We start from the raw sequence: 22,877 nt of genomic DNA on the forward strand, positions 1-22,877 counted from the left end.
ATTGCACTGGTGTAGTGCGGTGACCTGCCGTACTCCCTGGTCGATGACGTAGGTACGGCCGGTCTCCGTATTGCACTGGTGTAGTGCGGTGACCTGCCGTACCCCGTGGTCGATGACGTAGGTGCGGCGTATTGCGCTGGTGTAGTGCGGTGACGTACCGTACCCCCTGGTCGATGACGTAGGTACGTCCGGTCTCCGTATTGCACTGGTGTAGTGCGGTGACCTGCCGTACCCCGTGGTCGATGACGTAGGTGCGGCGTATTGCACTGGTGTAGTGCGGTGACGTACCGTACCCCCTGGTCGATGACGTAGGTACGGCCGGTCTCCGTATTGCACTGGTGTAGTGCGGTGACCTGCCGTACCCCGTGGTCGATGACGTAGGTGCGGCGTATTGCGCTGGTGTGGTGCGGTGACGTACCGTACCCCCTGGTCGATGACGTAGGTACGGCCGGTCTCCGTATTGCACTGGTGTAGTGCGGTGACCTGCCGTACCCCGTGGTCGATGACGTAGGAGCGGCGTATTGCGCTGGTGTAGTGCGGTGACGTACCGTACCCCCTGGTCGATGACGTAGGTACGGCCGGTCTCCGTATTGCACTGGTGTAGTGCGGTGACCTGCCGTACCCCGTGGTCGATGACGTAGGAGCGGCGTATTGCGCTGGTGTAGTGCGGTGACGTACCGTACCCCCTGGTCGATGACGTAAGTACGGCCGGTCTACGTATTGCACTGGTGTAGTGCGGGAGTGTGTGGCGCAACATGGGCAGACATTATAATCGTGTAATGGAGATGTGCGCGTGTAGCAAGACGTACAGGTATGTAGAACCTCGTTGTACTCACCTTCTGCGCCGTCGTCGGTTTCTCAGTACGAGGTGGTGGGCGTACAGGATAGGGATTACACGGACGATGGCGTCCATGTCCTGCTTGTCGCGTACCGGGGTGCGGATCGTGCCGAAGTCTGGTTTTACGGTAGTTTTGAGCTGTCGTAGAAAAAGAGCCGTACGGAGTGTGTGGAACACGGATCGTACTTTGTGGTTCGGGAGACGCCGTTTATGTACGTACGGACGTAGCGTCAGCCGACTGCTATTCGTACGGACTTTCGATTCGTACGGCGTTTTTTACGAGACGTACGGAGTGACGCATTAAGTTGTGATCGTACTTGCACATTCGTACGGGGACGCCTTCGGGTTTGATACGTACGGGGAAAAACGCTCCGTACGATGATTCGGAGCGCATTTTACCGGATCGGAATCGAGCCCCAAGTGTCTGAATTTTGGACCGTAATGAGGTGAAAAAACCAGGAGTGTTGGTGTACAGGCCATAGACACACACAACAAGGACAGAAATGCTACTCAGTAGCCCACGTAACAGGACATACCGACCCTCAGGATCCACTTGTACCAAATCCTCCTTCCAATCCAGACCACGTCTCAGCAAGACCGCCACCCCTCTCGCATAATTAGAATATATCGCAGAGTAGGCGTGCCCCCACCTGCCACGACCAAGCCTGCGGGACGGTGCATTGTTTAGGTGCCTCTCCTGAAGCAGACATAGATCTATGCCATGACGGGTCAAGTAGGCATGCACAAGTCTGGATTTTCTACCATAATTCAGGCCGCGGACATTCCATGAGAGACATGTCAGCTGATCAGACGAAGCCGTGCACAACAATAACAAGTATTCTCATTGCACTTCCTATAAGTGACATAACACCATCATCAATAACATTTATCCTGCACCATGCTTTCAATTGACTGGCACTACTGAACCGAACAATCCCTCCCATCCCCCCGCCACCCACTCCAACCCCCCAATTAGGTTGTAGAATATCCCTCCCTATGCAAACATTCAAGCAATACAACATAAAGGTAGTTGGGAAATCTCCCCTGGTGGGCGCAACTATGCCGGCATAGATCCTTGCTTTTTGCAAGGTGGTCGGACCAACTGCAGGATCCTCAGACCGCCTAGGAACTTCCAACCTGAAGAGTATAAACAAACAGACTATGTAATACAACCCTCCCAAATCTTTGCGGACAGCAGATCATAGCACAGTCCCTTCTCCTTGCCAAGCTACCACCCCATATATCACGCCTGTTCATACGATACCACTGTCAATCATTGTCACTCTGTTCTCCGCCGGCAGCCGCCTCTTGAGTTTGCCGCTTCTTTGAGGATTTGCCCCCAACATGTTTAGAAAATTTTAGCGCCGACTTGGCATCTGTGAAAAAATTCTGCATTCCATCAATGGAGACCTTCAGCTTTGCCGGGTAGAGCAGGGAGTAGGGGACCTGCGCCTGTAGCAAAAGGCGTCTGGCAGGCATGAATTCTCTTCTTGCCGCTCGCACCGCCGGAGTGAAGTCGGGGTAAAACGAGATGGTGCCTTGATGAGTGATGTTGCCTTTTTCCCTTGCTTTGCAGAGTACAAGATCTCTGTCTTGGTAATTCATCAGTCTTGCTATTATGGGTCTAGGTGGGAGTCCAACCGCCAGTCGCTGTCCCAGGGACCGATGTGCCCTTTCCGAATCTCTGACAGATTATCGACGGACAGAATATCGACCTACAGCAACATCGACACTGGAATATCGAAGGCAAGTATATCGACAACCTATCTACAACATGGTAAGTACAAAAATATCGAAACTAAAATATCGATGTAAAAAATATCGTAATTAAAAATATAGTTTTTTTTTCTGTAAAAAGAAATATGTTAAATAAAGTAAATAATACTTATAAATAAATTAAACATATTTAAACATATTTAATAATGTTTAAAATTAATAAATGATACATATTTAATAACACTTTAATTAAAAATAAACATACAATATATAATATATACTTACTTAATAACAATATTTATTAATTATTTTAATTAATTATAAATTAATAACAAATACCATAAATTACAAATACATCTACAAACACAAAATAATAACATGAATAAAAATATTTAATTATATTTAATAAATTAAAAAAATTAAATATACTTTCAATATTTTAAAAGTTAATTAAATATAACATTATCTAAAATAATACAAAAATGATTAAATACATAAATAAATAAAAATACTATTTAAACTCCCAAGAAAACTACATTAATGAAAACATTGGATAGCGTAGAATGTAAAATTACTGTTCCCACTCCAGAAAATTAAACAGTAGGGAAAGCATTAAATAGCATAGAGGTAAAAATTACTATTCCCACTCCAGAGTGCGAAAGTAGGGAAAGCGTTGGATAGCATAGAGGTAAAAATTACTATTCCCACTCCAGAGAATGCAACAGTAGGGAAAGCGTTGGATAGCGGGTGGGTAAAAATTACTATTCCCACTCCAGTGAGTGCAACAGTAGGGAAAGCGTTGGATAGCGTAAGGTTAAAATTACTATTCCAACTCCAGAGGGTGCAACAGTAGGGAAATCGTTGGATAGCGTAGGGGGAAAAATTACTATTCCCACTCCCGAGAGTGCTACAGTAGGGAAAACGTTGTATAGCGGGTGGGTAAAAATTACTATTCTCTCTCCAGTAAGTGCAACAGTAGGGAAACTGTTGTTTAGCGTAAGAGTAAAAATTACTATTCCAACTCCAGAGGGTGCAAGAGTAAGAAAGCGTTGGATAGCGTAAGGGTAAAAATTACTATTACAACTCTGGAGGGTGCAACAGTTGGGAAAGAGTTGGATAGCGTAAGGGTAAAAATTACTTTTCCAACTCCAAAGGGTGCAACAGTAGGGAAAGCGTTGGATAGCGTAGCGATATAAATTACTATTCCAACTCCAGAGGGTGTAACAGTAGGGAAAGCGTTGGATAAAGTACGGGTAAAAATTACTATTCCAACTCCAGAGGGTGCAACAGTAGGGAAAGCGTTGGATAGCGTAAGGGTAAGAATTAATATTCCAACTCCAGAGAGTGCAACAGTAGGGAAAGAGATAGATAGCGTAGGGGGAAAAATTACTATTCCCACTCCAGAGAGTGCAACAGTAGGGAAAACGTTGGATAGCGGGTGGTTAAAAATTATTATTCCCACTCCAGTGAGTGCAACAGTAGGGAAAGCGTTGGATAGCGTAAGGGTAAAAATTACTATTCCAACTCCAGAAGATGCAACAGTATAGAAAGCGTTGGATAGCATAGGGGGAAAAATTACTATTCCAACTCTAAAGGGTGCAAAAATAGGGAACGCGTTGGATAGCGTAGGGATAAAAATAGCTACTCCAACTCCAGAGGGTGTAACAGTAGAGAAAGCGTTGGATAGCGTAGGGGTTAAAATTACTATTCCAACTCCAGAGGGTACAGCAGTAGTCAAAACTTTGGATAGCGTAGGGGTAAAAATTACTATTCCCACTCCAGTGAGTGCAACAGTAGGGAAAGCATTTGATAGCGTAAGGGTAAAAATTACTATTACAACTCCAAAGGGTGCAAAAGTAGGGAAAGCGTTGGATAGCGTGGGGATAAAAATTACTATTCCAACTCCAGAGGGTGTAACAGTACAGAAAACGTTGGATAGCGTAGGGGTAAAAATTACTATTCCAACTCCAGAGGGTGCAACAGTAGGGAAAGCGTTTGATAGCGTAGAATTTAAATTTAACATACTTATAAATCATTTTTATATTTAAAATAATGTATAATTAATTTTTTTAATAAATCTACATCATTTACAAACAATTAATAATTATTAAAAGCAATTACATTTGAATAATTAATTAACAATAAATTATCAACACATACCAATAAATATTATTATTAAAGATTACTCACCAAATAATAAATATTAAAGAATTAAATACATTTCATCACATAAAAATATGATTTAAAATTAATTCACAATTAAAAATTATTAAACAATATACCAAATAATACTTTTTTTATAAAACATTGATTACCAATTAATTACAAATATTTTCCAATTAATAAGAAATAATTAACAATTACAAATATTAATTCCAATTAACACAATTATTTACCTATTAAAAAATGAATTACCAATTAAAAAATGATTTCCCAATTACAAAGATGAATTACCAATTAAAAAAATTAGTTAACAATTAAAAACATTAATTACCAATTAAAAAAAATAAATGATCAATTAACATAATTAATTGTCAATTAATAATTATTTTAAAGAAAATTAGTTATCCATAACAAAAAAATTATAAATCAATAATTAATTACAATTAAATAACTTACCACCCAATTCCCCTATAAACCCAAAACCCACTACTGAAATAGAAACAAAATTAATAAAAAATAATTTATAATTCCTATTAATTATTAATTAATTTAGTATATTTAAATTACTTCCCACCCTATTCCCATATAAACACACAACCCGCTCCGATACTAAATCATAAAATGTACTTAAAAATAACATTAAATATCAATGAAATAATTAATTTACCAATTAAAAAAATTAATTGCCAATTCATAGTTAATTTATCAATTAATATAATTAATTGCCAATTAATAATTAATTAAAAAATACTTATCCATAAAAATTAAAAGAATCATTAATTAATTACAATTAAATTACTTCCCACCCAATTCCCCTATAAACCCAGAACCCGCTACAGAAGTAATAACATACATTAATTAAAATTAATTTATAATTCCTAAAAATTAATAATTAATATTGTATATTTAAATTACTTCCCACCCTATTCCCCTATAAACCCACAACCCGCTCCGGTACTAAAACATTAAATTTACTTAAAAGTAACATTATTATTATATAAAAATAATACACATATAATTTAAAATAATTAAAATACTTAACAAAAACATATTACACATACATAATTAAAAACATAAAAATAATACAAATATCGATATTAGTAACATCGAAATTAGTTACATCGATAGATATGCTATCGATATTACTAACTTCGATATTACTTACATCGATATAAATGAATTCGATATTACTTACCTTAGGGTCGATATTCTGTCCAACGATATTCTTGACATCAAAATTCTGTACCTTCGATATTTGCAACACGATATTTGTGTAGGTCGACAATTAGGACTCGATATTTTGACTGTGTACCGCCCTTTCCACAGCAAACACACTGGACAGATGAAGATCAAAGAGTTCCTGGAGTAGGTCAGCGACGTAGGTTTCCATTTTTGTAATGGCGGTCGTTTCTGGAATACCTATAATGTGTATATTATTTCGCCTTGACCTCGCCTCCAAATCCTCGTTCTTGGCCCTGATAACACCTGCCATCTTGTCCATATTTAGCAGCTGTTCTTTCGTTTCCACTTGAAACTCGTGACATTCCGTGTGTCGATTCTCAAGTGCATCAAGCCGCGTCTCGTGGGTTCCAACTTGAGTCTTGACAGCGTCCAGTTGGAATGTCAAGTTATCCAGCTTGGCGTCAATATTCCGCAGGCTGGAGCGCATGTCCAGCATCAAGGTGCGCAGGTCTGGTATCTGATCGTCTCCATCTGTGTCCCGTGAAGATTCCACCTGCGATTCCGGGTCCGGAATCCCTCGCTTGTTCTTTTTCGTGGCCTCAAATGTTATTTGGGCTGTTGTGCCTCGCTTTTCCCCATCGCGGCAGCTGGGTCAGCCTTGTGCCAAGAAATAAGGTTGTCTCTCTATGTATTCTCGAGTCCCAGCCCGCCTCTAGCGACAGAGCAGCCACTGTCATTTGATCGTCCCCCAGGCCGCGCCGGGCACCAGATGCAGGCGGACAGAACGGGCATTCCACAAAATGGCCAACCAGTATCAGGCAAGCACTCCCGTACGGTTACAAAGGTCCCTTCCCCAACCGGCAATGCAGGCTATGTGACCACCCCTCACAGTCATATGTGGTTGCACCCTTCCACTCACCGCCCCCTCTTCACACCCCTGCACGCGGCACTGGGCTCCGGTCCGCTGCAAAATGATGGCGTCTTCGGGTGTGTTCAACTATGTGCAGTACACAATGCGCTAATTGTTCAGCCAATGCTGTTGACTCCAGTCCCCGTATCTCTTGTTTATGGTCCACACCGCATCAGCATATCACAATTATCTCAGTCTCTCCCCACTTTTCGGACCTCTCACTCCGTGGGGTCCAACCTTAAGCGCTCAGGCTGCGCGAGGAAGATCTCCTCTCTGTGCCCCTCCGAGGTGTCCTGAGCTGCCCAGACGTCCAGCCGCCTCCAGGCACTTACTTATCTTCAGATCTCGCCAGCCGGGGTACACTCAGGGGCACCAACTTGGTCCGCCGGTCACCTCTGAGCCAGCAGCAGGGTGGCGCCGTGCGCCTCGCTACCCCGCTGCTCCCGTTTCCGCCTGCAATGTTATGTTATGTTATGTTATAGGTTGTTTTGTAGCGCGCTCTGCTACTGGGGAGTATCCTGGCGCGTTGCGGAGGTGACCAAACATAACACAGAGAGACAGCCTAGACCTAACAAACAAACAGATGGGTCTTAAACTTGGATAGACACTGGGCGGTACGCAAATGAAGAGGGAGAAAACAAAGCATTAGCATAGTCCAATCTGGACAAGATGAGGGCACGCGCAACCGATTCCCTAGCTTCTCTGGGCAGCAGAGGGAAGAATTTTCTAAAAGCCCTTAACGTAGCAAAACAGGTCCCTGACAGCTTCTTGATATGGTTCTCAAATCTGAGGTCTTCTCCAAACCAAATTCCGAGGTTCTTAGCCGGGCCTCCCATCACCTTGGGACTAGGAAAATCAGGGGGCCACAACTCATTCTTAAAGTTGGAGGGGAAGGACCCATAGAAGAGGACCTCTGACTTATCCTCGTTGCATTTAAGCTGGGCCATCGCCAGCCAATGAAACACCGAGGAAAGACAGAGGTGAACAGCCGTTGTATCCAGCTGGTCATCCGGCCAGGTAAAGAGCAGCTGGGTGTCATCAGCGTATCCAATGACCTTAGCCCCAAGCTGTTCGGCCAGGTATATCACAGGGGTGATGTAGGCGTTAAACATCAACGGGCTCAAAGTGGAGCCCTGAGGGACCCCTGTGCAGAGTGGTTTGGCCTTTGAGGCAAACGGCGGCATCCATACTTGCTGCGTCCTATCAGAAAGGAAGGATGACAACCAAGCCAGTACCCTGCCGCCAATGCCAATCTCAGACAGTCTAACAAGGAGGAGATTATGGGGGACGGTATCGAACGCGGCAGAGAGGTCTAAAAGAATCAGGACCGCTCTGCCGCCACCATCCAAGCACTCTCGAATGGCCTCCGTCACCTCCACCAAAGCTGTCTCTGTGCTAAAGGCCGCTCTGAACCCTGACTGCGCCGGGTGCAGGGCATTGGATTTTTCGATAAAGCTGTCCAGTTGGCGAAAAGCCACCTTCTCACAGATCTTCGCCAGAGCAGGTAGCAAAGATATAGGACGATAATTCCCCGGTACCGTAGCCTCAAGCCCTGACTTCTTCAGTAAAGGGAGCAGCATAGCTTGCTTCCAGCATCCCGGAACCGTGGCAGAAGACAGTGAAAGGTTCACAATCTGGGTGACCTCAGTACATACAGTAGACGCCACCCCAGAGAGAACCCGGGCAGGGCAAGGGTATGAAGGTGAGCCCGATTTCAGGGACTGAAGGAGAGCCTGGACATCAGGCTCCTCTGCCACTGAAAAATCCAGAAACTGCTGTGCGGGGCAGTGGACTGTTTGAGAGGCAGTAGTCATCAGAATATTGCCTATGGGCAAGGCAGCGAGCAAATCCCTTTGAATTTTTTCAATTTTTTCACTGAAAAAACAGGATAGCTCCTCGCACCATTGAGAGGAAGAGGGAAGCAGTGGTGAGTCTGCCACAGGGGATAAAAAGCTTTTGACAATAGAAAAGATCTCACGGCTATTGTTACTAGCTTTAGCAATCCTCCCAGCATAGTAACCGCCCTTAGCTAATCTGATGGCGGCATGATATTCCCTCTGGGCAGTTCTCAGGATTGCTTTAGCCTCTGGCTGATAGTCTCGTCTCCAAGCCCGCTCTAATTTCTTACAGCCACGTTTCAAATCCCTTAGATCGGGCGAAAACCATGGCTGAGAAGGGATGCAGCGAGGTCGGGACGGGGCATTAGGCTTTGTGGATTCTTTGACCGCACATTCCATCCACCCATTAAAGCCACTAACCCGCTGATTATTGGTCGGGACTCAATTAAGGCTCGCTCAAAGGAGGCAATGTTGATCTTTGGAGGGAGGTCCAGGACCGGACCCGTACTCACTCTATCGAGTCCATCCACCTGCCAGGCAAAACGGACCAGTTTGTGGTCGGACCACGTCACTCTATCCGATCTAAGTGCCACAATGGGAAAGTTGGAACAGACCAAGTCGAGTAAGTGACCCCCCACATGAGTCGGACCTTCCACCCATTGTTTGAGTTGGGCCAGTTCCAAGATTTCTGCCAGACGGCTGGCCATAGATGAATCATTGGCCTCCATGTGGATATTAAGGTCCCCCAGTAGAAGGTACTTTGAAAAACTCAAGACTCTGGGCACTATACACTCCTCCAGTGACTCAATAAAGGGGCCAGCATATCCTGGTGGTCTGTAGACTAGAGACCCCCCCAGTGTAAAGTGAGGATTAATCACCAGGGAGAAGTGGAGCACCTCTCCATCCGCCAAACCACCAGCCTGTTCAGTGGAAAGGCTCCATCCCTCTCTGTGAATAATGGCTAAGCCACCTCCCCTGCCCGTCGGGCGGTCCACCCTAACAATTTTAAACCCTCTAGGAACAGCAAGTTCGATACTAGGGGCGCACGAGCCATTAAGCCATGTCTCCGTGATAAAAAGGAGCTCCAGCTCGCCGCGCCGACCCCAGTGTTGAGGGCTCTCCGGCGCGTGCCCAGCGTCTCTCACCAGGCTCCCTTTGTCCAGCGAAGCCTGTCTATCGTCTCTGCAGTCATCTCCGCTGCTGCGCCGAAGAGAGCTGCTACATCCGCTACGGCCCTCACCAGGCCCCTCAGACCACGGGCTCGTTTAGCCGCTGCTGCCTCCTAGCACTTCCGTAGTTCAATCGGCGAGGCGGACACCACGGCGCAGTTCAGTCATCCGACCAGCTAGATGATCCGGGATTGCGGGCAGTTACTTCCCTGATAGTCCCATCGCCTGGTACAGGTTCCTGGCAGTCCGAAATCCACCCGGTGTGCAGGATAAATCAAGGATTAATTGTCCGACCTGCGGAGCGCACTCAGAGAGCAGCCATTACGCTGCTCAGCAGGCCACGCCCCCCCACTGGATCATATTTAGTAGAGTCACTGTAACCATCAACACATAACATAAGCTCGCGCATATCATCAGTAACATCACCCACTTCATGTACTTGATCTGATTGCGTCTGTCCCAACTGGATCTTGTCCTACACGCTTTGGCAAGATGTCCCCTTTTTCCACAAATTCTACACAAGGCATTCCTTGCACACATTTGGGACTAGAAGCAATGTGACCAGGTGCCCCACAACGGTAACACTTAACAGTCCTCATGTCAAATTTTGGAATATTATTATTACCTACAGATCTATCAATTTTGACAGGATTTTTTATAGGATATTTCTCTATTTGCTTAACTAATTTAGTTTCATAAACATAGGCTTGAGTTTCACGTTTCTTATTATTCTGATCTCTACTTGATGAATCACTACAAACTTTCATTTCCTTAATCCATATCTGAGTATGTTCTAGACTTTTAGCGATTTGAATGGCCTCTTCTAGAGACGGATCTTTAGTGAGAAGTTTTTCTTGTATGCTCTTATTGTTAGTACATCTAGAATAAGAGACTCTTCAAGGTTTTCAAATTGGCATGTAAGAGATAGACCCCTTAATGCAGCAACATAGGTACCAATATCCTCATTAACTTTCTATTTGCGACTAAAAAATGTCAAGGACCACATTCACTTTAGTAGTAAAGCGTAACTCTAAAATTTTCATTGACATTTCATATAGATTAATGGGTTGACCATCTCCCATTCCTAGAGAGATCTCAGGTAAATCTTCATATAACCGACGCCCTTCAACTCCAGGATGATGGAGTAATATAGCTTGTTTTCTTATGGGTCCATATTTATCTGCCCCAGTAGCCAAAATGTAAGTCAAAAATAGTTTTTTCCAATCTTTCCAAGGGATCGCCGGATCACCAGGAGTAGGAAGGAAACTTGGAGGAGCAGACATGGATTGATCACCCATAATGATAAAAAAAAGATTAGAATATATATAATACAATGTACCTGGAAGGAAAGTGTTGGTTAAGAAAACAACAAATCAAAACAATAAGTTAATATAAAAAGATAAAACAATAGTTTAAAATAACAAACCAGATTATTTGATGTCTTCTATTTATAATTCTTTTCCAGTCCTTCTATTTATAATTCCAAAGACTTCTAAACTGTTGTAGTCTTTTCCAGTCCAATACATCCAAACTGTAGAAAACTGTTCTCCTCTTTTCTTCAAACTCAAATATTCCTCAAGATGGATGTAGTTTTCTAAAGTTGCGATCGTATTTTGATAAAAATGATCATAAAGTAATTTTTTCTAATGAAAATCCACCCAATCTCTTAAAATGGCCGCCAAAAAAAAACACTCGGTCCTCTTTTCTAGGGAAATAGGGCTTGCTTCAAAGAAAATCCAATATGGCCGTAAAAAGACACACTCTGTTCTCTTTTCAAGAAAGGTAGAGCTTGCTTTGAAGAAAATCTAATATGGCCTCCGAAAGAAACACTCGGTCCTCTTTTCAAGGGAGGTAGGGCTTCCTTCGAAGAAAATCCAATATGGCCACAATCACCGTATACCAGTTACGAAGCAGTTCAAAGAATGCAGTCTTTAACACTTTTGATATTTCTCAGGCAAGCATGTAAATCCTTAAAGTTTCAATATTAAAACATCCAGGTTCTATAATAAAACATCCAGGTTCTATATATAAACACATCTTCAGAAGTTTTAGTAAATATTAAAGAAAATAAACGTTTCCTTTCCTTATTGGAGAATCCAGATTTTCCAATTTCGAATTAAATCTTGGAAAGTGTAGTAAATATTCTTTCATCCAACAAATTTTACTCACAATATATCCAAAGGAGGTAGGACAGGATTTCAGCAGTTGTAGGTTCCAACTAAATCTCAACAGGTAGATAAAGCTCCAATAAATCCATAAATCCAAAGGTGAAGGTAACAATGTCTCTGCCCCCTGCGCAGAAAAGACCACCTCGTCGCCAATGTAAAGATCCAATTTCCAGTCAATTTAATGAAGATCAAATAGCTTTATTTCAAAATCAAGGCAGATACCTCCAGCACAGCTTCACAGCTCAAAGATCAACTCCTATAATCAAAAGCTAACATTCTATCCTAGCAAAATAGCTAACATTCTAATGATGACATGCAGATTCACGCAACTCTACAAAATCCCATGAAATTCCCCCTCTATTCGTTTGAGGTCCAACTTATTGTTCAAGCAAACCAACAACTTTGCCCCATTATTCACAACAAGGTCTTCCAGCAAATGTCCTGAGTCCACCGTAACCCACTTGCGTAGGAGTCCCTTATTTTTACTTAAAAAAATTGGAGCAGTGGTAAGTTTACAATAATACATTTCCTTGCCCAAATTAAGAGAAATCGCCAAGGGATTGTAGTCCCTCAGACCATTCTGTAGTTTTTTAAAAATAAGTAACCTTGTGCTTATATTGTAACGGGAGAGCTATAAAATCAATGAGACTGACCTGACCTCTACCGGTACAGATGATGAGGCCTTATGTGAGAATAGAAATAAGGTCAATGGCGAGAACAAGAAAATATTTCATCAGAATGGAATTAAAAAAATCCCCATATTGGTTATGTTCAAAATGTGAGTATTCATCAGTATCATGGCTTGGCACCCCACAAACAAGGTTATTAGGATTTCTGCACAACCTGCAATTAAAGTCGTACCCCCAAATCACAATATAATGCTTGTCTAACTCATTTAAGGACCATTCTAAAGGATTGGTCAAGGGAGAAGTGCTATGTCTTTGTTGTTCACAACAAAATTATTATAATAACAATTAGCCACAATAAGCATTTCTTTGGTCTTATGCCGAAGAGTAATGATTTGAAAATGTGGCAAGTCAAGATGTGTTGTGTGGATCTCCCAATCTAGAGTGGTGGAAATAAGTGTCAGCAGACCACCTTTGTTATGACCCCCACTAGAATAAAGAGCTGATGTATGAATAGCCATAAAACAATTTATCTGAACTGCTTCACAAGTCCAAGGGCCATATGTAGGTAATCTACATTTATCGATTCTAAAATACCGAATTTTACCGATTCGGTATTTTACAATCGGTAATTGCTATGTAGGAAAAATTCAGTTAATTTCACCGAATCGGTAAAATTTGGTAATTACCAATTCGGTATTTACCGATTCGGTAATTCCCATTCATTCCTATGGGCCTAGAGGCCCATAGGAATGAATGAGAATTACCGATTCGATAAATACCGAATCGGTAATAGGTGGAAGACTTACAAGGATGGAAGGGTGTCTCATTGACACCCTGTTGCACCCCTGAATAGTGCATGGGTGCACATGTGGCAGACATACATGCCCAAAGGGCATGTATGTATGCCCCATGGCACTGTTAAAAATTGCAAAAAATTGCTTTATTAACGGTTTTCGATATTTACCACCAACTTGTAATTGGTGGTAAATAGCGAATCCTGAAATGAGAAAAGCACTCATTTGAGTGCTCCCTACATGAAGGATTCTGTCATTTACAGAATCTGTATTTTAAGAATTCGGTAATTTACCGATTCCTTAAATTACCGATTCGGTAAACTACCGAATCCTTCAATGTGGTCTCCTACATCTGAAAAGCCTAATACCGGTCGGTAACGGCTGAAATTCGGTAATTTCGTCCGTTACCAAACAGTATTAGGCTACCTACATCTGGCCCAAGTCTCTTGCAGACAAATTATATTGAAATCTTTAACTAAATCAGTCCATTCAGCAATATTCAGCTTGGACCGCACACTAGCGACATTCCAGAACAGGAATTTGACATTAAATTTAGAGACATCCAATTGCCCGTCAATTTCAGTCGACGAACCGGGACAAACACAAACACATTTGTTATTTCAATGAGTTTTACATTATTAACCGTCAGCTCCTTGACTACCAGAGGTGATAGCTCAAGGTCTTTACAAATTGAAAGTTCTGAAAGTTTAGTGGTGTCCCATCAGTCATTATCCAATAGCTCAGAGAGAGGAGCAAAATATTTTCCGTGGGTATAAAGATCAGAAATAGGATTTGCCCACATAGGTCCTTGTTATAGCTTTACTCTATTTGGGGCTGCTGTAGATGATGGACGATAAAAGAAGTCCGGTGGAAGCGCATGTATCTCATCCTGCTTAATTGTTTGGATGTCTAAACAATGGAGGAGTGCACCCACCAACAAAGGACTTCTAAAGTTCGCGACCACAGAGTCCCCTGCTACACTTTTTGGGGCATGACCTAGCCATCCCACCCTCTGTACAATGAAAATCTCGTTTACCAGGTCAACAGGCCAGACTGATTTACTCTTGCACCAGTGGGCAACTCTATATTTTAGCCCCTGCCAGTCTTTATGTGGGTCCTTATCCCGGAGAGGGACACTAGTAAGATCTAAAACGAAAGTTGTGCTCTTTGGAATGAGTTGAAGGCAGGCCAATTGCTTTCTATTTGTAGATTCATATCGAATATTGTCCACTGGCTGCTGGTGGTCTGGGGTGTTAAACACCTGACTGCTGTCACTATTTTGCTCGGTGATTATAAATCTTGAGAGATTGGGTATAGGGAGGCTGGGATTGTTAGTAATCAAATCTGGATTCAAACTGGAGTCACAGACAATAGAAGGGCTTTTACACGTGTCGTAGGTTCTGAAGAGGACCGAGAAGTATTATGCTGGTTATTTAACAAGATTTGTACTTTCTTCCCAACATGTTTTCATTCCAAGATTGCATTTTGATGGAAGTCTTTCATTAGGGACTCCAAGTTGCTAAAGAAAGGTTTGCAAATGTTAAGTAATTCAGACCTAAGGTCAGGTAAAACCGGGATGGCTGGATTGTTGGATGGAACTTCCGATTTTGGCCTTGGCTTATGGGTCTTAGTGCCACCCCTTTGAATTTTTCCGTCACTTCGCTTGCATCTAGGAGGTGGAAATTTATGCACACATGCATAAGGGCTGCTTGGACCAACGACAGAAATATCATTAGGCGGATCGTGAACAAAACAAGAATTTGTAAGTTGAACAGAGATTAGAAGTTGCTGCCAGGTAAAAGGGCCCTTGGGTGGATAGCATTTGATAGAGTATTGTGGGGGTCCACCTGCTGATTACCTGAGTGGGTTTTTGGATCGCTGCTCAGCTTCTGGAAAGCGTCTATCCAATTTTGCACTTGTTCTAACTCTGTGGATATTGCCCCCATAGTTCAGAATATACATGATGTTATTAGAGAGGATGCAGAATTTCCTTTGTCTTCAGGGTTGGACTAATGAATGAGCTTTTTCTTTTCCATCTTCATGAGTGCAGCTAGACAGGCAAATAAGAGGCTCCAAATGCAGTAAAAAGAGTCCTTCCCTTGAGCTGAAGACTCTGTCAAAAGACCAAGGAGGGTGGTCCAGCCCAGCCTCTACCAGCCGCAACAGGCCACAGTGGGAGTGCGGCCAGCGCTATATAGCATGGAGATGAGGGCCCGCCTCCTCCCAGCAATCATGATGGTCCTTGAAGGTTATGGGACATGTAGTTCCCTTAACACACAGAACTGAAGTCAGTAATTTGTGTGTTACTCTGTTTCAGTACATTGAGGTCTATTTGTATCAATTAATAATAAGCTGTGCAACGCCCATCAGCTAGGGCTATATTTAAAAACATGGATGCACTACACTGGTATGTGCAGGTGTGCAACTTCATTCAGTGCACCCTGCACTGATCAGAGTTGCGTGCCCTGTAACCATAAAAGATACAGCATCTGCAGCGCAGATGATAATACCGAGTAAATCGGCTGACTAGTCTACATGGAGGAAACCATGCTCAATTGAGTATGCACTGAATACTTCCTATACATTCACAAAGACATTTTCTGCAGTTAATTTAAGTTTATGGGCTAAAATAACTTTTTGGGGGGAGCAGCACAAACCCAGGAAGAAGGGCGGAGGCCCGAAACGCGTCGGCTGCTGTGTGACGCTGGTGTTACCCACAAACCTGCCTTGACCTGATGACGCCAAACGAGGAGTGCGTCTTGCTTGTGGGCATTGTGAACTTCAATATATTCCGGCTGGCCTGGTCGGGAGATACACCGCCGCTCAGTGGGCGGTTCCGCGGCTATGTCAATGCAGAGCTGCAGGCCAAACTGGTGATAGGCGGAATGGAGGAAGGTCGTGTGGACTCGCCAAGGATTTTAACTTTGTTATTTGCCCGGAAGTTTGCTGGCAACCCACTTGGGTAGTTATTTGTGCAAGAACTTCCAGTCCCAGAATTCATAGAGACACCGACTCACCTGAGTTCGATCTTGAATTTAAATAAAAGTGCGTATTTTGGCAGTTTTGTGTGTCTGCATTCTTTGGGGGAGCAGCACAAACCCAGGAAGAAGGGCAGAGGCCCGAAGCGCGTCGGTTGCTGTGTGACGCTGGTGTTACCCACAAACCTGCCTTGACCTGATGACACCAAACGAGGAGTGCGTCTCGCTTGTGGGCATTGTGAACTTCAATCATAATTTAAGATATATTCATATTGTTTTCCTAGTTAACTTAAAATCTTATATAACACATTCCCCAGAGTCTACTGTTATTAAAAGTGTCAGCAACAGGATTGTTATTAAAATTCAGTTTCAAATGTATAGTTTTTTTGAGTTGACAGTACCAGTGTAACAGTGTTGTGTATTTCAGGGCCCTAATATATAAAGTCACAATCTAATTGTGACAAGGAACATGGGCAATATGTACATCACTTTCGATAGTGATGGCTTAAAGTATTTCAGTCCTTGTTTGAACCTCTCCATACAGCCCTTGTGCGAGCCTCCTGTGCTCTGCAACATATGTAGCATTTATGCTTAATTTAATCACGTTATGTGAACCTATAGAGCGAGGCTAATCACCCATGAGGATATCCAGGCGCTGAGTGGGGCAGGCCTGAAGGGGGAGGACATCATGCATGTTTCATCTGGTAGAGCCATATCTTGAGGTTCCTTCGTAAGTTCATGAGGGAAGGGGACGTTCTGAGGTGTTTTGGCCGGTTGTTCCAGGTCTTGGCCATGGGGTATGAGAAGGAGTGTCCTCCGCTTCTGGTTTTCTTGATGCAAGGCAGGTGCAGACCGAAGGCTTCTGGTGGGGTGGTAGAAGTTGAGTAGGAAATTGGAGTTAACTGTCCCGCGTTTATGGAGAGCTTTGGTGGTTAAGTTGTACGTTTTGGTGCTCTAATACCAATTACAAAAGTTGTACGTTATGTACTCAAATAAATGGAGTAATTGCATATCAGATTTTTTGTAAATATCTTCACAGCTGTTACCTTACTGGTTCTATTCATATATTTAGCATTGCACATACATGCCCACCACACCTGCTAACACTCCTCTGGGAACACTTTCATATATTCATGTGCATCTCAATAGGGTGTAATTCATTGGTACTTTGAGTAAATTACACAAATACAGAGCACATACATGCACACACACATGCATACACCTAACAGCTCTAGATCAATATACCGCAAAACATTGTGAGTGTATAATTTGTGGCTTTTCCTAGGAATAATACACAGTGCACATGGAATAGAGATTTTGGAATCAGGCCAAAACGCTATCCCTTTCATTGGCTAAGATGTCTCTGTGCACCAGCCTTCTTCTGGCAGAAGCTGAATGATCCGTCATCTTCTTCAAATCGTAAACTTTTCTACAAACTATAATAATCTCATAAGAGACAAAATCCATTGACTACCTCTCAAGTGGAGAAGCAGTTTCACTTTACCAAAAACAATTTCCTGTTAGTGGCTCTGGGCATGGTTCTTACTCTGAATACCTCCAAATCTTTGCACGTCCAATGTGAAGTGCCGCCTCACTGAAGCCAATGGACTTGAATGTGAACTAACGGATTTTGCATTCTTTGAATGTGCCACAAATAGAATGAAAACATTGTCACCTTTCATGTCTCTTACTATTAACAAAATGGCCCATATTTGCAGTGTGGTAAGCCAGTGTTTGAGGAAAATGTCTGGCTCAATAATGCAGCTTCAATATAAGTAGTTACTGTTTAAGGAAACCGTGCTTGGAATCGGTTGGCACTCACTGCTCATGGTCAAAAGTCGGTTTCAATACGTAAGCCTTTCAGTAGTTCAAAGATCCCTCTATAGCTGTGATCCAGACATCGATTTCAAGCACCTGAGACTGACCATCTGCATTACTAGGGCCTAAAGATTTAGGGCTAGATGTAGGTAACTTGGAAATACCGATTCCTAAATACCGAATTTTACCGATTCAGTATTTAGGAATCGGTATTTCAGATGTCAGTAAGAATTCGGTAAAAAATACTGAATTCTTAATATTCATTATTACTGAATCGGTAATTGAGATTCGGTAATAACGAAAACTTACCCATTCATTCCTATTGGCTTGGAGGCCCATAAGAATGAATGTGAAGTCATTCTGTATTACCGATTCGGTAGTGCCGGGAGAAATTTCAAGGGTGCCAGGGTGACCAAAGGACACCCTGTTGCACCCCTGAAATGTGCATGTGTGCACATGTGGCACACATGCATGCCCTAAGGGCATGGATGTGTGCCACATGGCACATTTCAAAAAGCAAAAAAAGTGCTTTTTGAAAGGAAATTGCTATTTACCACCAACTTGGAGATGGTGGTAATTTGCGATTCCTGAAGGCTGAGGTGCACTGTTTTAAGTGCTACCTACATTGTATTTAAGGAATAGGTATTACTGATTCCTTAAATGCAAGGCCATAAGGAATCGGTATTTACCGATTCCTTAATACCGAATCCTCCCTACATCTCAAACGCCTAAATACCGGTCGGTAAAGGTGAAATTTAACGAATCTCACCGTTACCGAGCGGTATTTAGCCACGTACATCTAGCCCTTAGTGGCAAAGCTCTCCAAGCACCACAAGGATATACCTTCTGGAATACCCTCCCTCACTGAAACTTGAGAATTTCTCATGTTTGCAGAGGGGGATGAAACACACCTCTTCTACTTAAATAAGGATTGACCTCCTCAAAACAGTATAGGCTTTTGTTCCTGACCCTTTGCTGCAGCACAGGCCAATTTATTGAAGGTTGCGGGAGATAGGTCAGGCCTAGACGCTGTTGGCAGGAGACTCTGGCATGGACATACTTTGGGGTTACTTAAGTTCTTGCCTTACAAACATACCCAGTTTCTCCTTAACTTTCTCTGCCCCGCAATGGATTTTTTTCTTCCTCACAAACCTTTATGTAACATGTTTAAAGCATGTTTTATTTGCCCCGTCTCTAGTCTAATTTACATACATTATTTTGCGAGGGCACTTAAAACTAGTCAGTGAGCTAAAGAACAAGGGACAACATTATTACAATTGCAAACCTGTGGTGCCATCCGGTTGGACCGGTCTGTGACCGAGACTGGTCTATTGGCCCTCTCCTTTAGGCTCGGCCAATGAGTCTGCCCGATGTACACTTGGGACCTCTCTGGGGCTAAGATCACTCATGTGTTCCAGTGATTGGTAAAATAATAGCTCCAGGGCCCAGCGCTTTTTCTTTGGAGCTCCACGCTGGTGTTGCTGAATGCCAGGGCTGAAGAATACCACGGCTGCCTATTTATTCCACCTCACGCCTCTTTCTTCACTCCACCCTACACTTCCTGTCTCTTTATCTCACTCATGCAGATTCCTTTTCATTCCTTCTTTTTGCCTCTGTCACTATGTCATATTTTTCTCTTCCTGCTGCTTTCCCTCTTTTCTTCTAGTCTGCCTCTTGCTCTGGGACAAAGACTTATGAAGAGCAACAAGTCACGGTCCCAAACAACGAGTGCTCCTTCCCACCACCTGCACACATTCAATACTGATGGTGGTCAAGTTCTTGATGGGATAATATTAGCTCTCACATGCTCCATCCAGCAGGGTGGAATGTATGCGGAGTAGGTTGACAATGTCTACCTACCTGACTGCAAATGTGTTTATCGAATGTTTTTTTTCCCTGTGAAATGTTATGAACATATCGAATGCGGGCTCGACCTTTTAAGCCACATCTGTGTTTGATTTAAAGCCGCCCTGGCCTTCTGCACTGACCATGCATTCCTGATACTGTCATGCAGAGTGGATGTTTGATGCGAAGTCTGCTCTCATCGGTGACTCTTGGACTCTCTTTAAATTCTCTTTTTGACCAGTAAACAGTTTATTCAGCAGCTATTTTTATCTCGACGTTTAAAGGGAAAATGCTCCTCATTTGCCCGATTTAGAAAGTAAGTTGATGTTGAAGAATTGCAGAGAAGAGCCCTCGCAGCAGGGCCACCAGGCCCGAGCTGCTGAGATCCGGTCTGCCGAAGACACAATAAAAACAGGAAATATTTACTAGTTTCACATGTGTCAGGAAATACTTGGGAAACTTGTCACTGGCTCACACAGCTACATTCCAATGGAGGTGGCATGAGGGGGTCACAGACGTGTCATGGGCTGTGGGTTTGCAGTGGGTGTATCTTGGCAAAAAGAGCCTAGAAAAGCATTTGAGTGCAGAACACACCAACACACGGGTCTATGGCATTTTTTGTTTTATTGCATTATAATACATAGGATTCTACAATCCCTAAATTTAAAACCGGTGCCGTATTTACAAGAGGGTGCTAACATGCATAATCGCATGTTAGCACCCTTTTTCCCAACGCCTCCCTTTGCATCTCTAATGAGATACAAAGTTGGCCTTACTGGGCGTACCCCGAATGGTCAACCTTGCAAATATCGCTGATGTTTACATCGCAATATTAACAAGGTAGCCCACATGATTTTAGCACACATTAGATTTTAGCGAAAACAGCAGTTTTCGCCAAAATCTAAAGTCTGCTAAAATCCTGACATAGCTATCCCAAACATAGGGGTGGATTATGCTGATATGACCCTGTGGGTCGTATCAGCAAGGTTATCGCCCTTTTGCAGGGAACATAGCTGGAAAACCAGGGATGTGCCCTGCAAAAGGGCGATAACCTCGCTATCTCTGGAATTTTAATCGCCCTGGAGTAACGCGTTTTTAATTACACGCTACCAGGTCAATAAATACCAGAGATAGCCTGCGATAATATAATCATCGCTAAGCAGGGCCAGCGATAATTGTTGCTGGCCGTTGTTATTATGCCCCTAATTGCTTTATAATAGGGGACATGTTACGTACCCAGTCGCCTTTTATAAAGAAACGGTGTCAGAGCGCATATGTAATAACATATCATGACAGAGAGCATCGTTAAAGCAGCTGTTTAAGGAGCAAAACAAAATATTGTTTTTTTTCTTGCAGCATAGTGACAAGCACAAAGTAAATATTTATCGGAACATGTTTATTTTTTGTATTCCATAGGTAATTTTAGAAGAGTTAGAATCTTTCTGTATGTTTCCACACATTTCGAGTTACTGAACAAATATCTAACAGTTTTTTGATGTGGTGAATTTTTAACTAGATATTAAATTTGTATTCTTCAGGTTTGCAAACATGTTCTCTGTTTAAGGATTTAAGTGAGATCATGTATTATACAGAATGTAGTACCCTCTGCCGTATGTGATAAGGATATTTCAAGTCACCTCAGAGTTTCATTCCCTTATAAAGGAACTTGATATGGTAATGAAACTCCTCAGTGATTTGTCAATATCCCTATATTATATAGCGAGGGGTACTTTATCCCTATAATATTTTTGTCATGGCCCAAGAACAGTTAAGAACATTATAAAGCTCTGTGGAAGGAGTAACAACCAGTGGCAAAGTCAATAGGTAAGACTTTTTGTATTTGGGAAATGGTTGGGTGACTTTTCATGTGTGTTCTCCTAGCTGTGCTGAATATATATCAATATTGGAGCACATCTTATGCTACAGCAATGTGACTCCTTTTGCAGAGTTAAACTTTAACCTCAAAAAAGAGAATTTTGAAAAGGAGTCTGAAAATGAAGTATGTTTTGTGAGTGGTGAATTTAAAACTCATAAATAGCACGTAATTGCATAGTAGATACTTAAAAGAAAGGGACAGTATATTTATTGCATCTTTAAGAAAGCTTACGTGCATGTACATATTTTTAGGTAATAATAAGTACTGTAAATCCAACAGCTTTTTATCATGACAGCAAAATGAAACAAATAAACGCTGAAGGGAAATTAGTGGATATGACTTTGATTTTATAACAGGGAAAGGCATCCAAATAGAAGCATTTCTTAAACAAAAAATGCATAACCAACAATAAAGATATCCTGTCAGCAAAGTAAAAACAGCAAACACCACACTCTGGCTCTAGTCTAACAAAGGATAATTTGAGCCCTGATAAGACGACTTATGGAAAAATGTACACATCCATGAAATACCATAGCCTTAATTAACAGCCCATCCAAGCAATGACAAGGTGTAAGAAGACTTAACCTAGGCCAATGTGTAAAGTATGTTTGCAGTACCAAAATGGTAATAAAGTCAAAGTGCAAAACATTGAGAATCCTAAACTGACTTAGAAAAATTTAGTAAAATCTAGTAAGCAAATTGACACGGAATTGACAACAATAAAAAAAGGAATCTGAGATCTGCATTTTTAAAAGTTTAAGTAGAAATAGCACCAGAAAGCACAAAGTGCCAATGATAGTCAGTGGTCACAGTAGACAGAGACCTTGGCATAATTTGAGGCTTACTGCGATGGAGTGTTGGTTGGATACGCCATCCAGGTTCATCTTGGTCAAAGATTTTCCTTCTGACTTCAGCCCCTTAAGTCCTAATCAACCACAGGAGTATACTTTGAA

This window comes from Lissotriton vulgaris, chromosome 3_1 (assembly GCF_964263255.1).
Source record: "Lissotriton vulgaris chromosome 3_1, aLisVul1.2, whole genome shotgun sequence".
Classification (NCBI taxonomy): Eukaryota; Metazoa; Chordata; class Amphibia; order Caudata; family Salamandridae; genus Lissotriton; species Lissotriton vulgaris.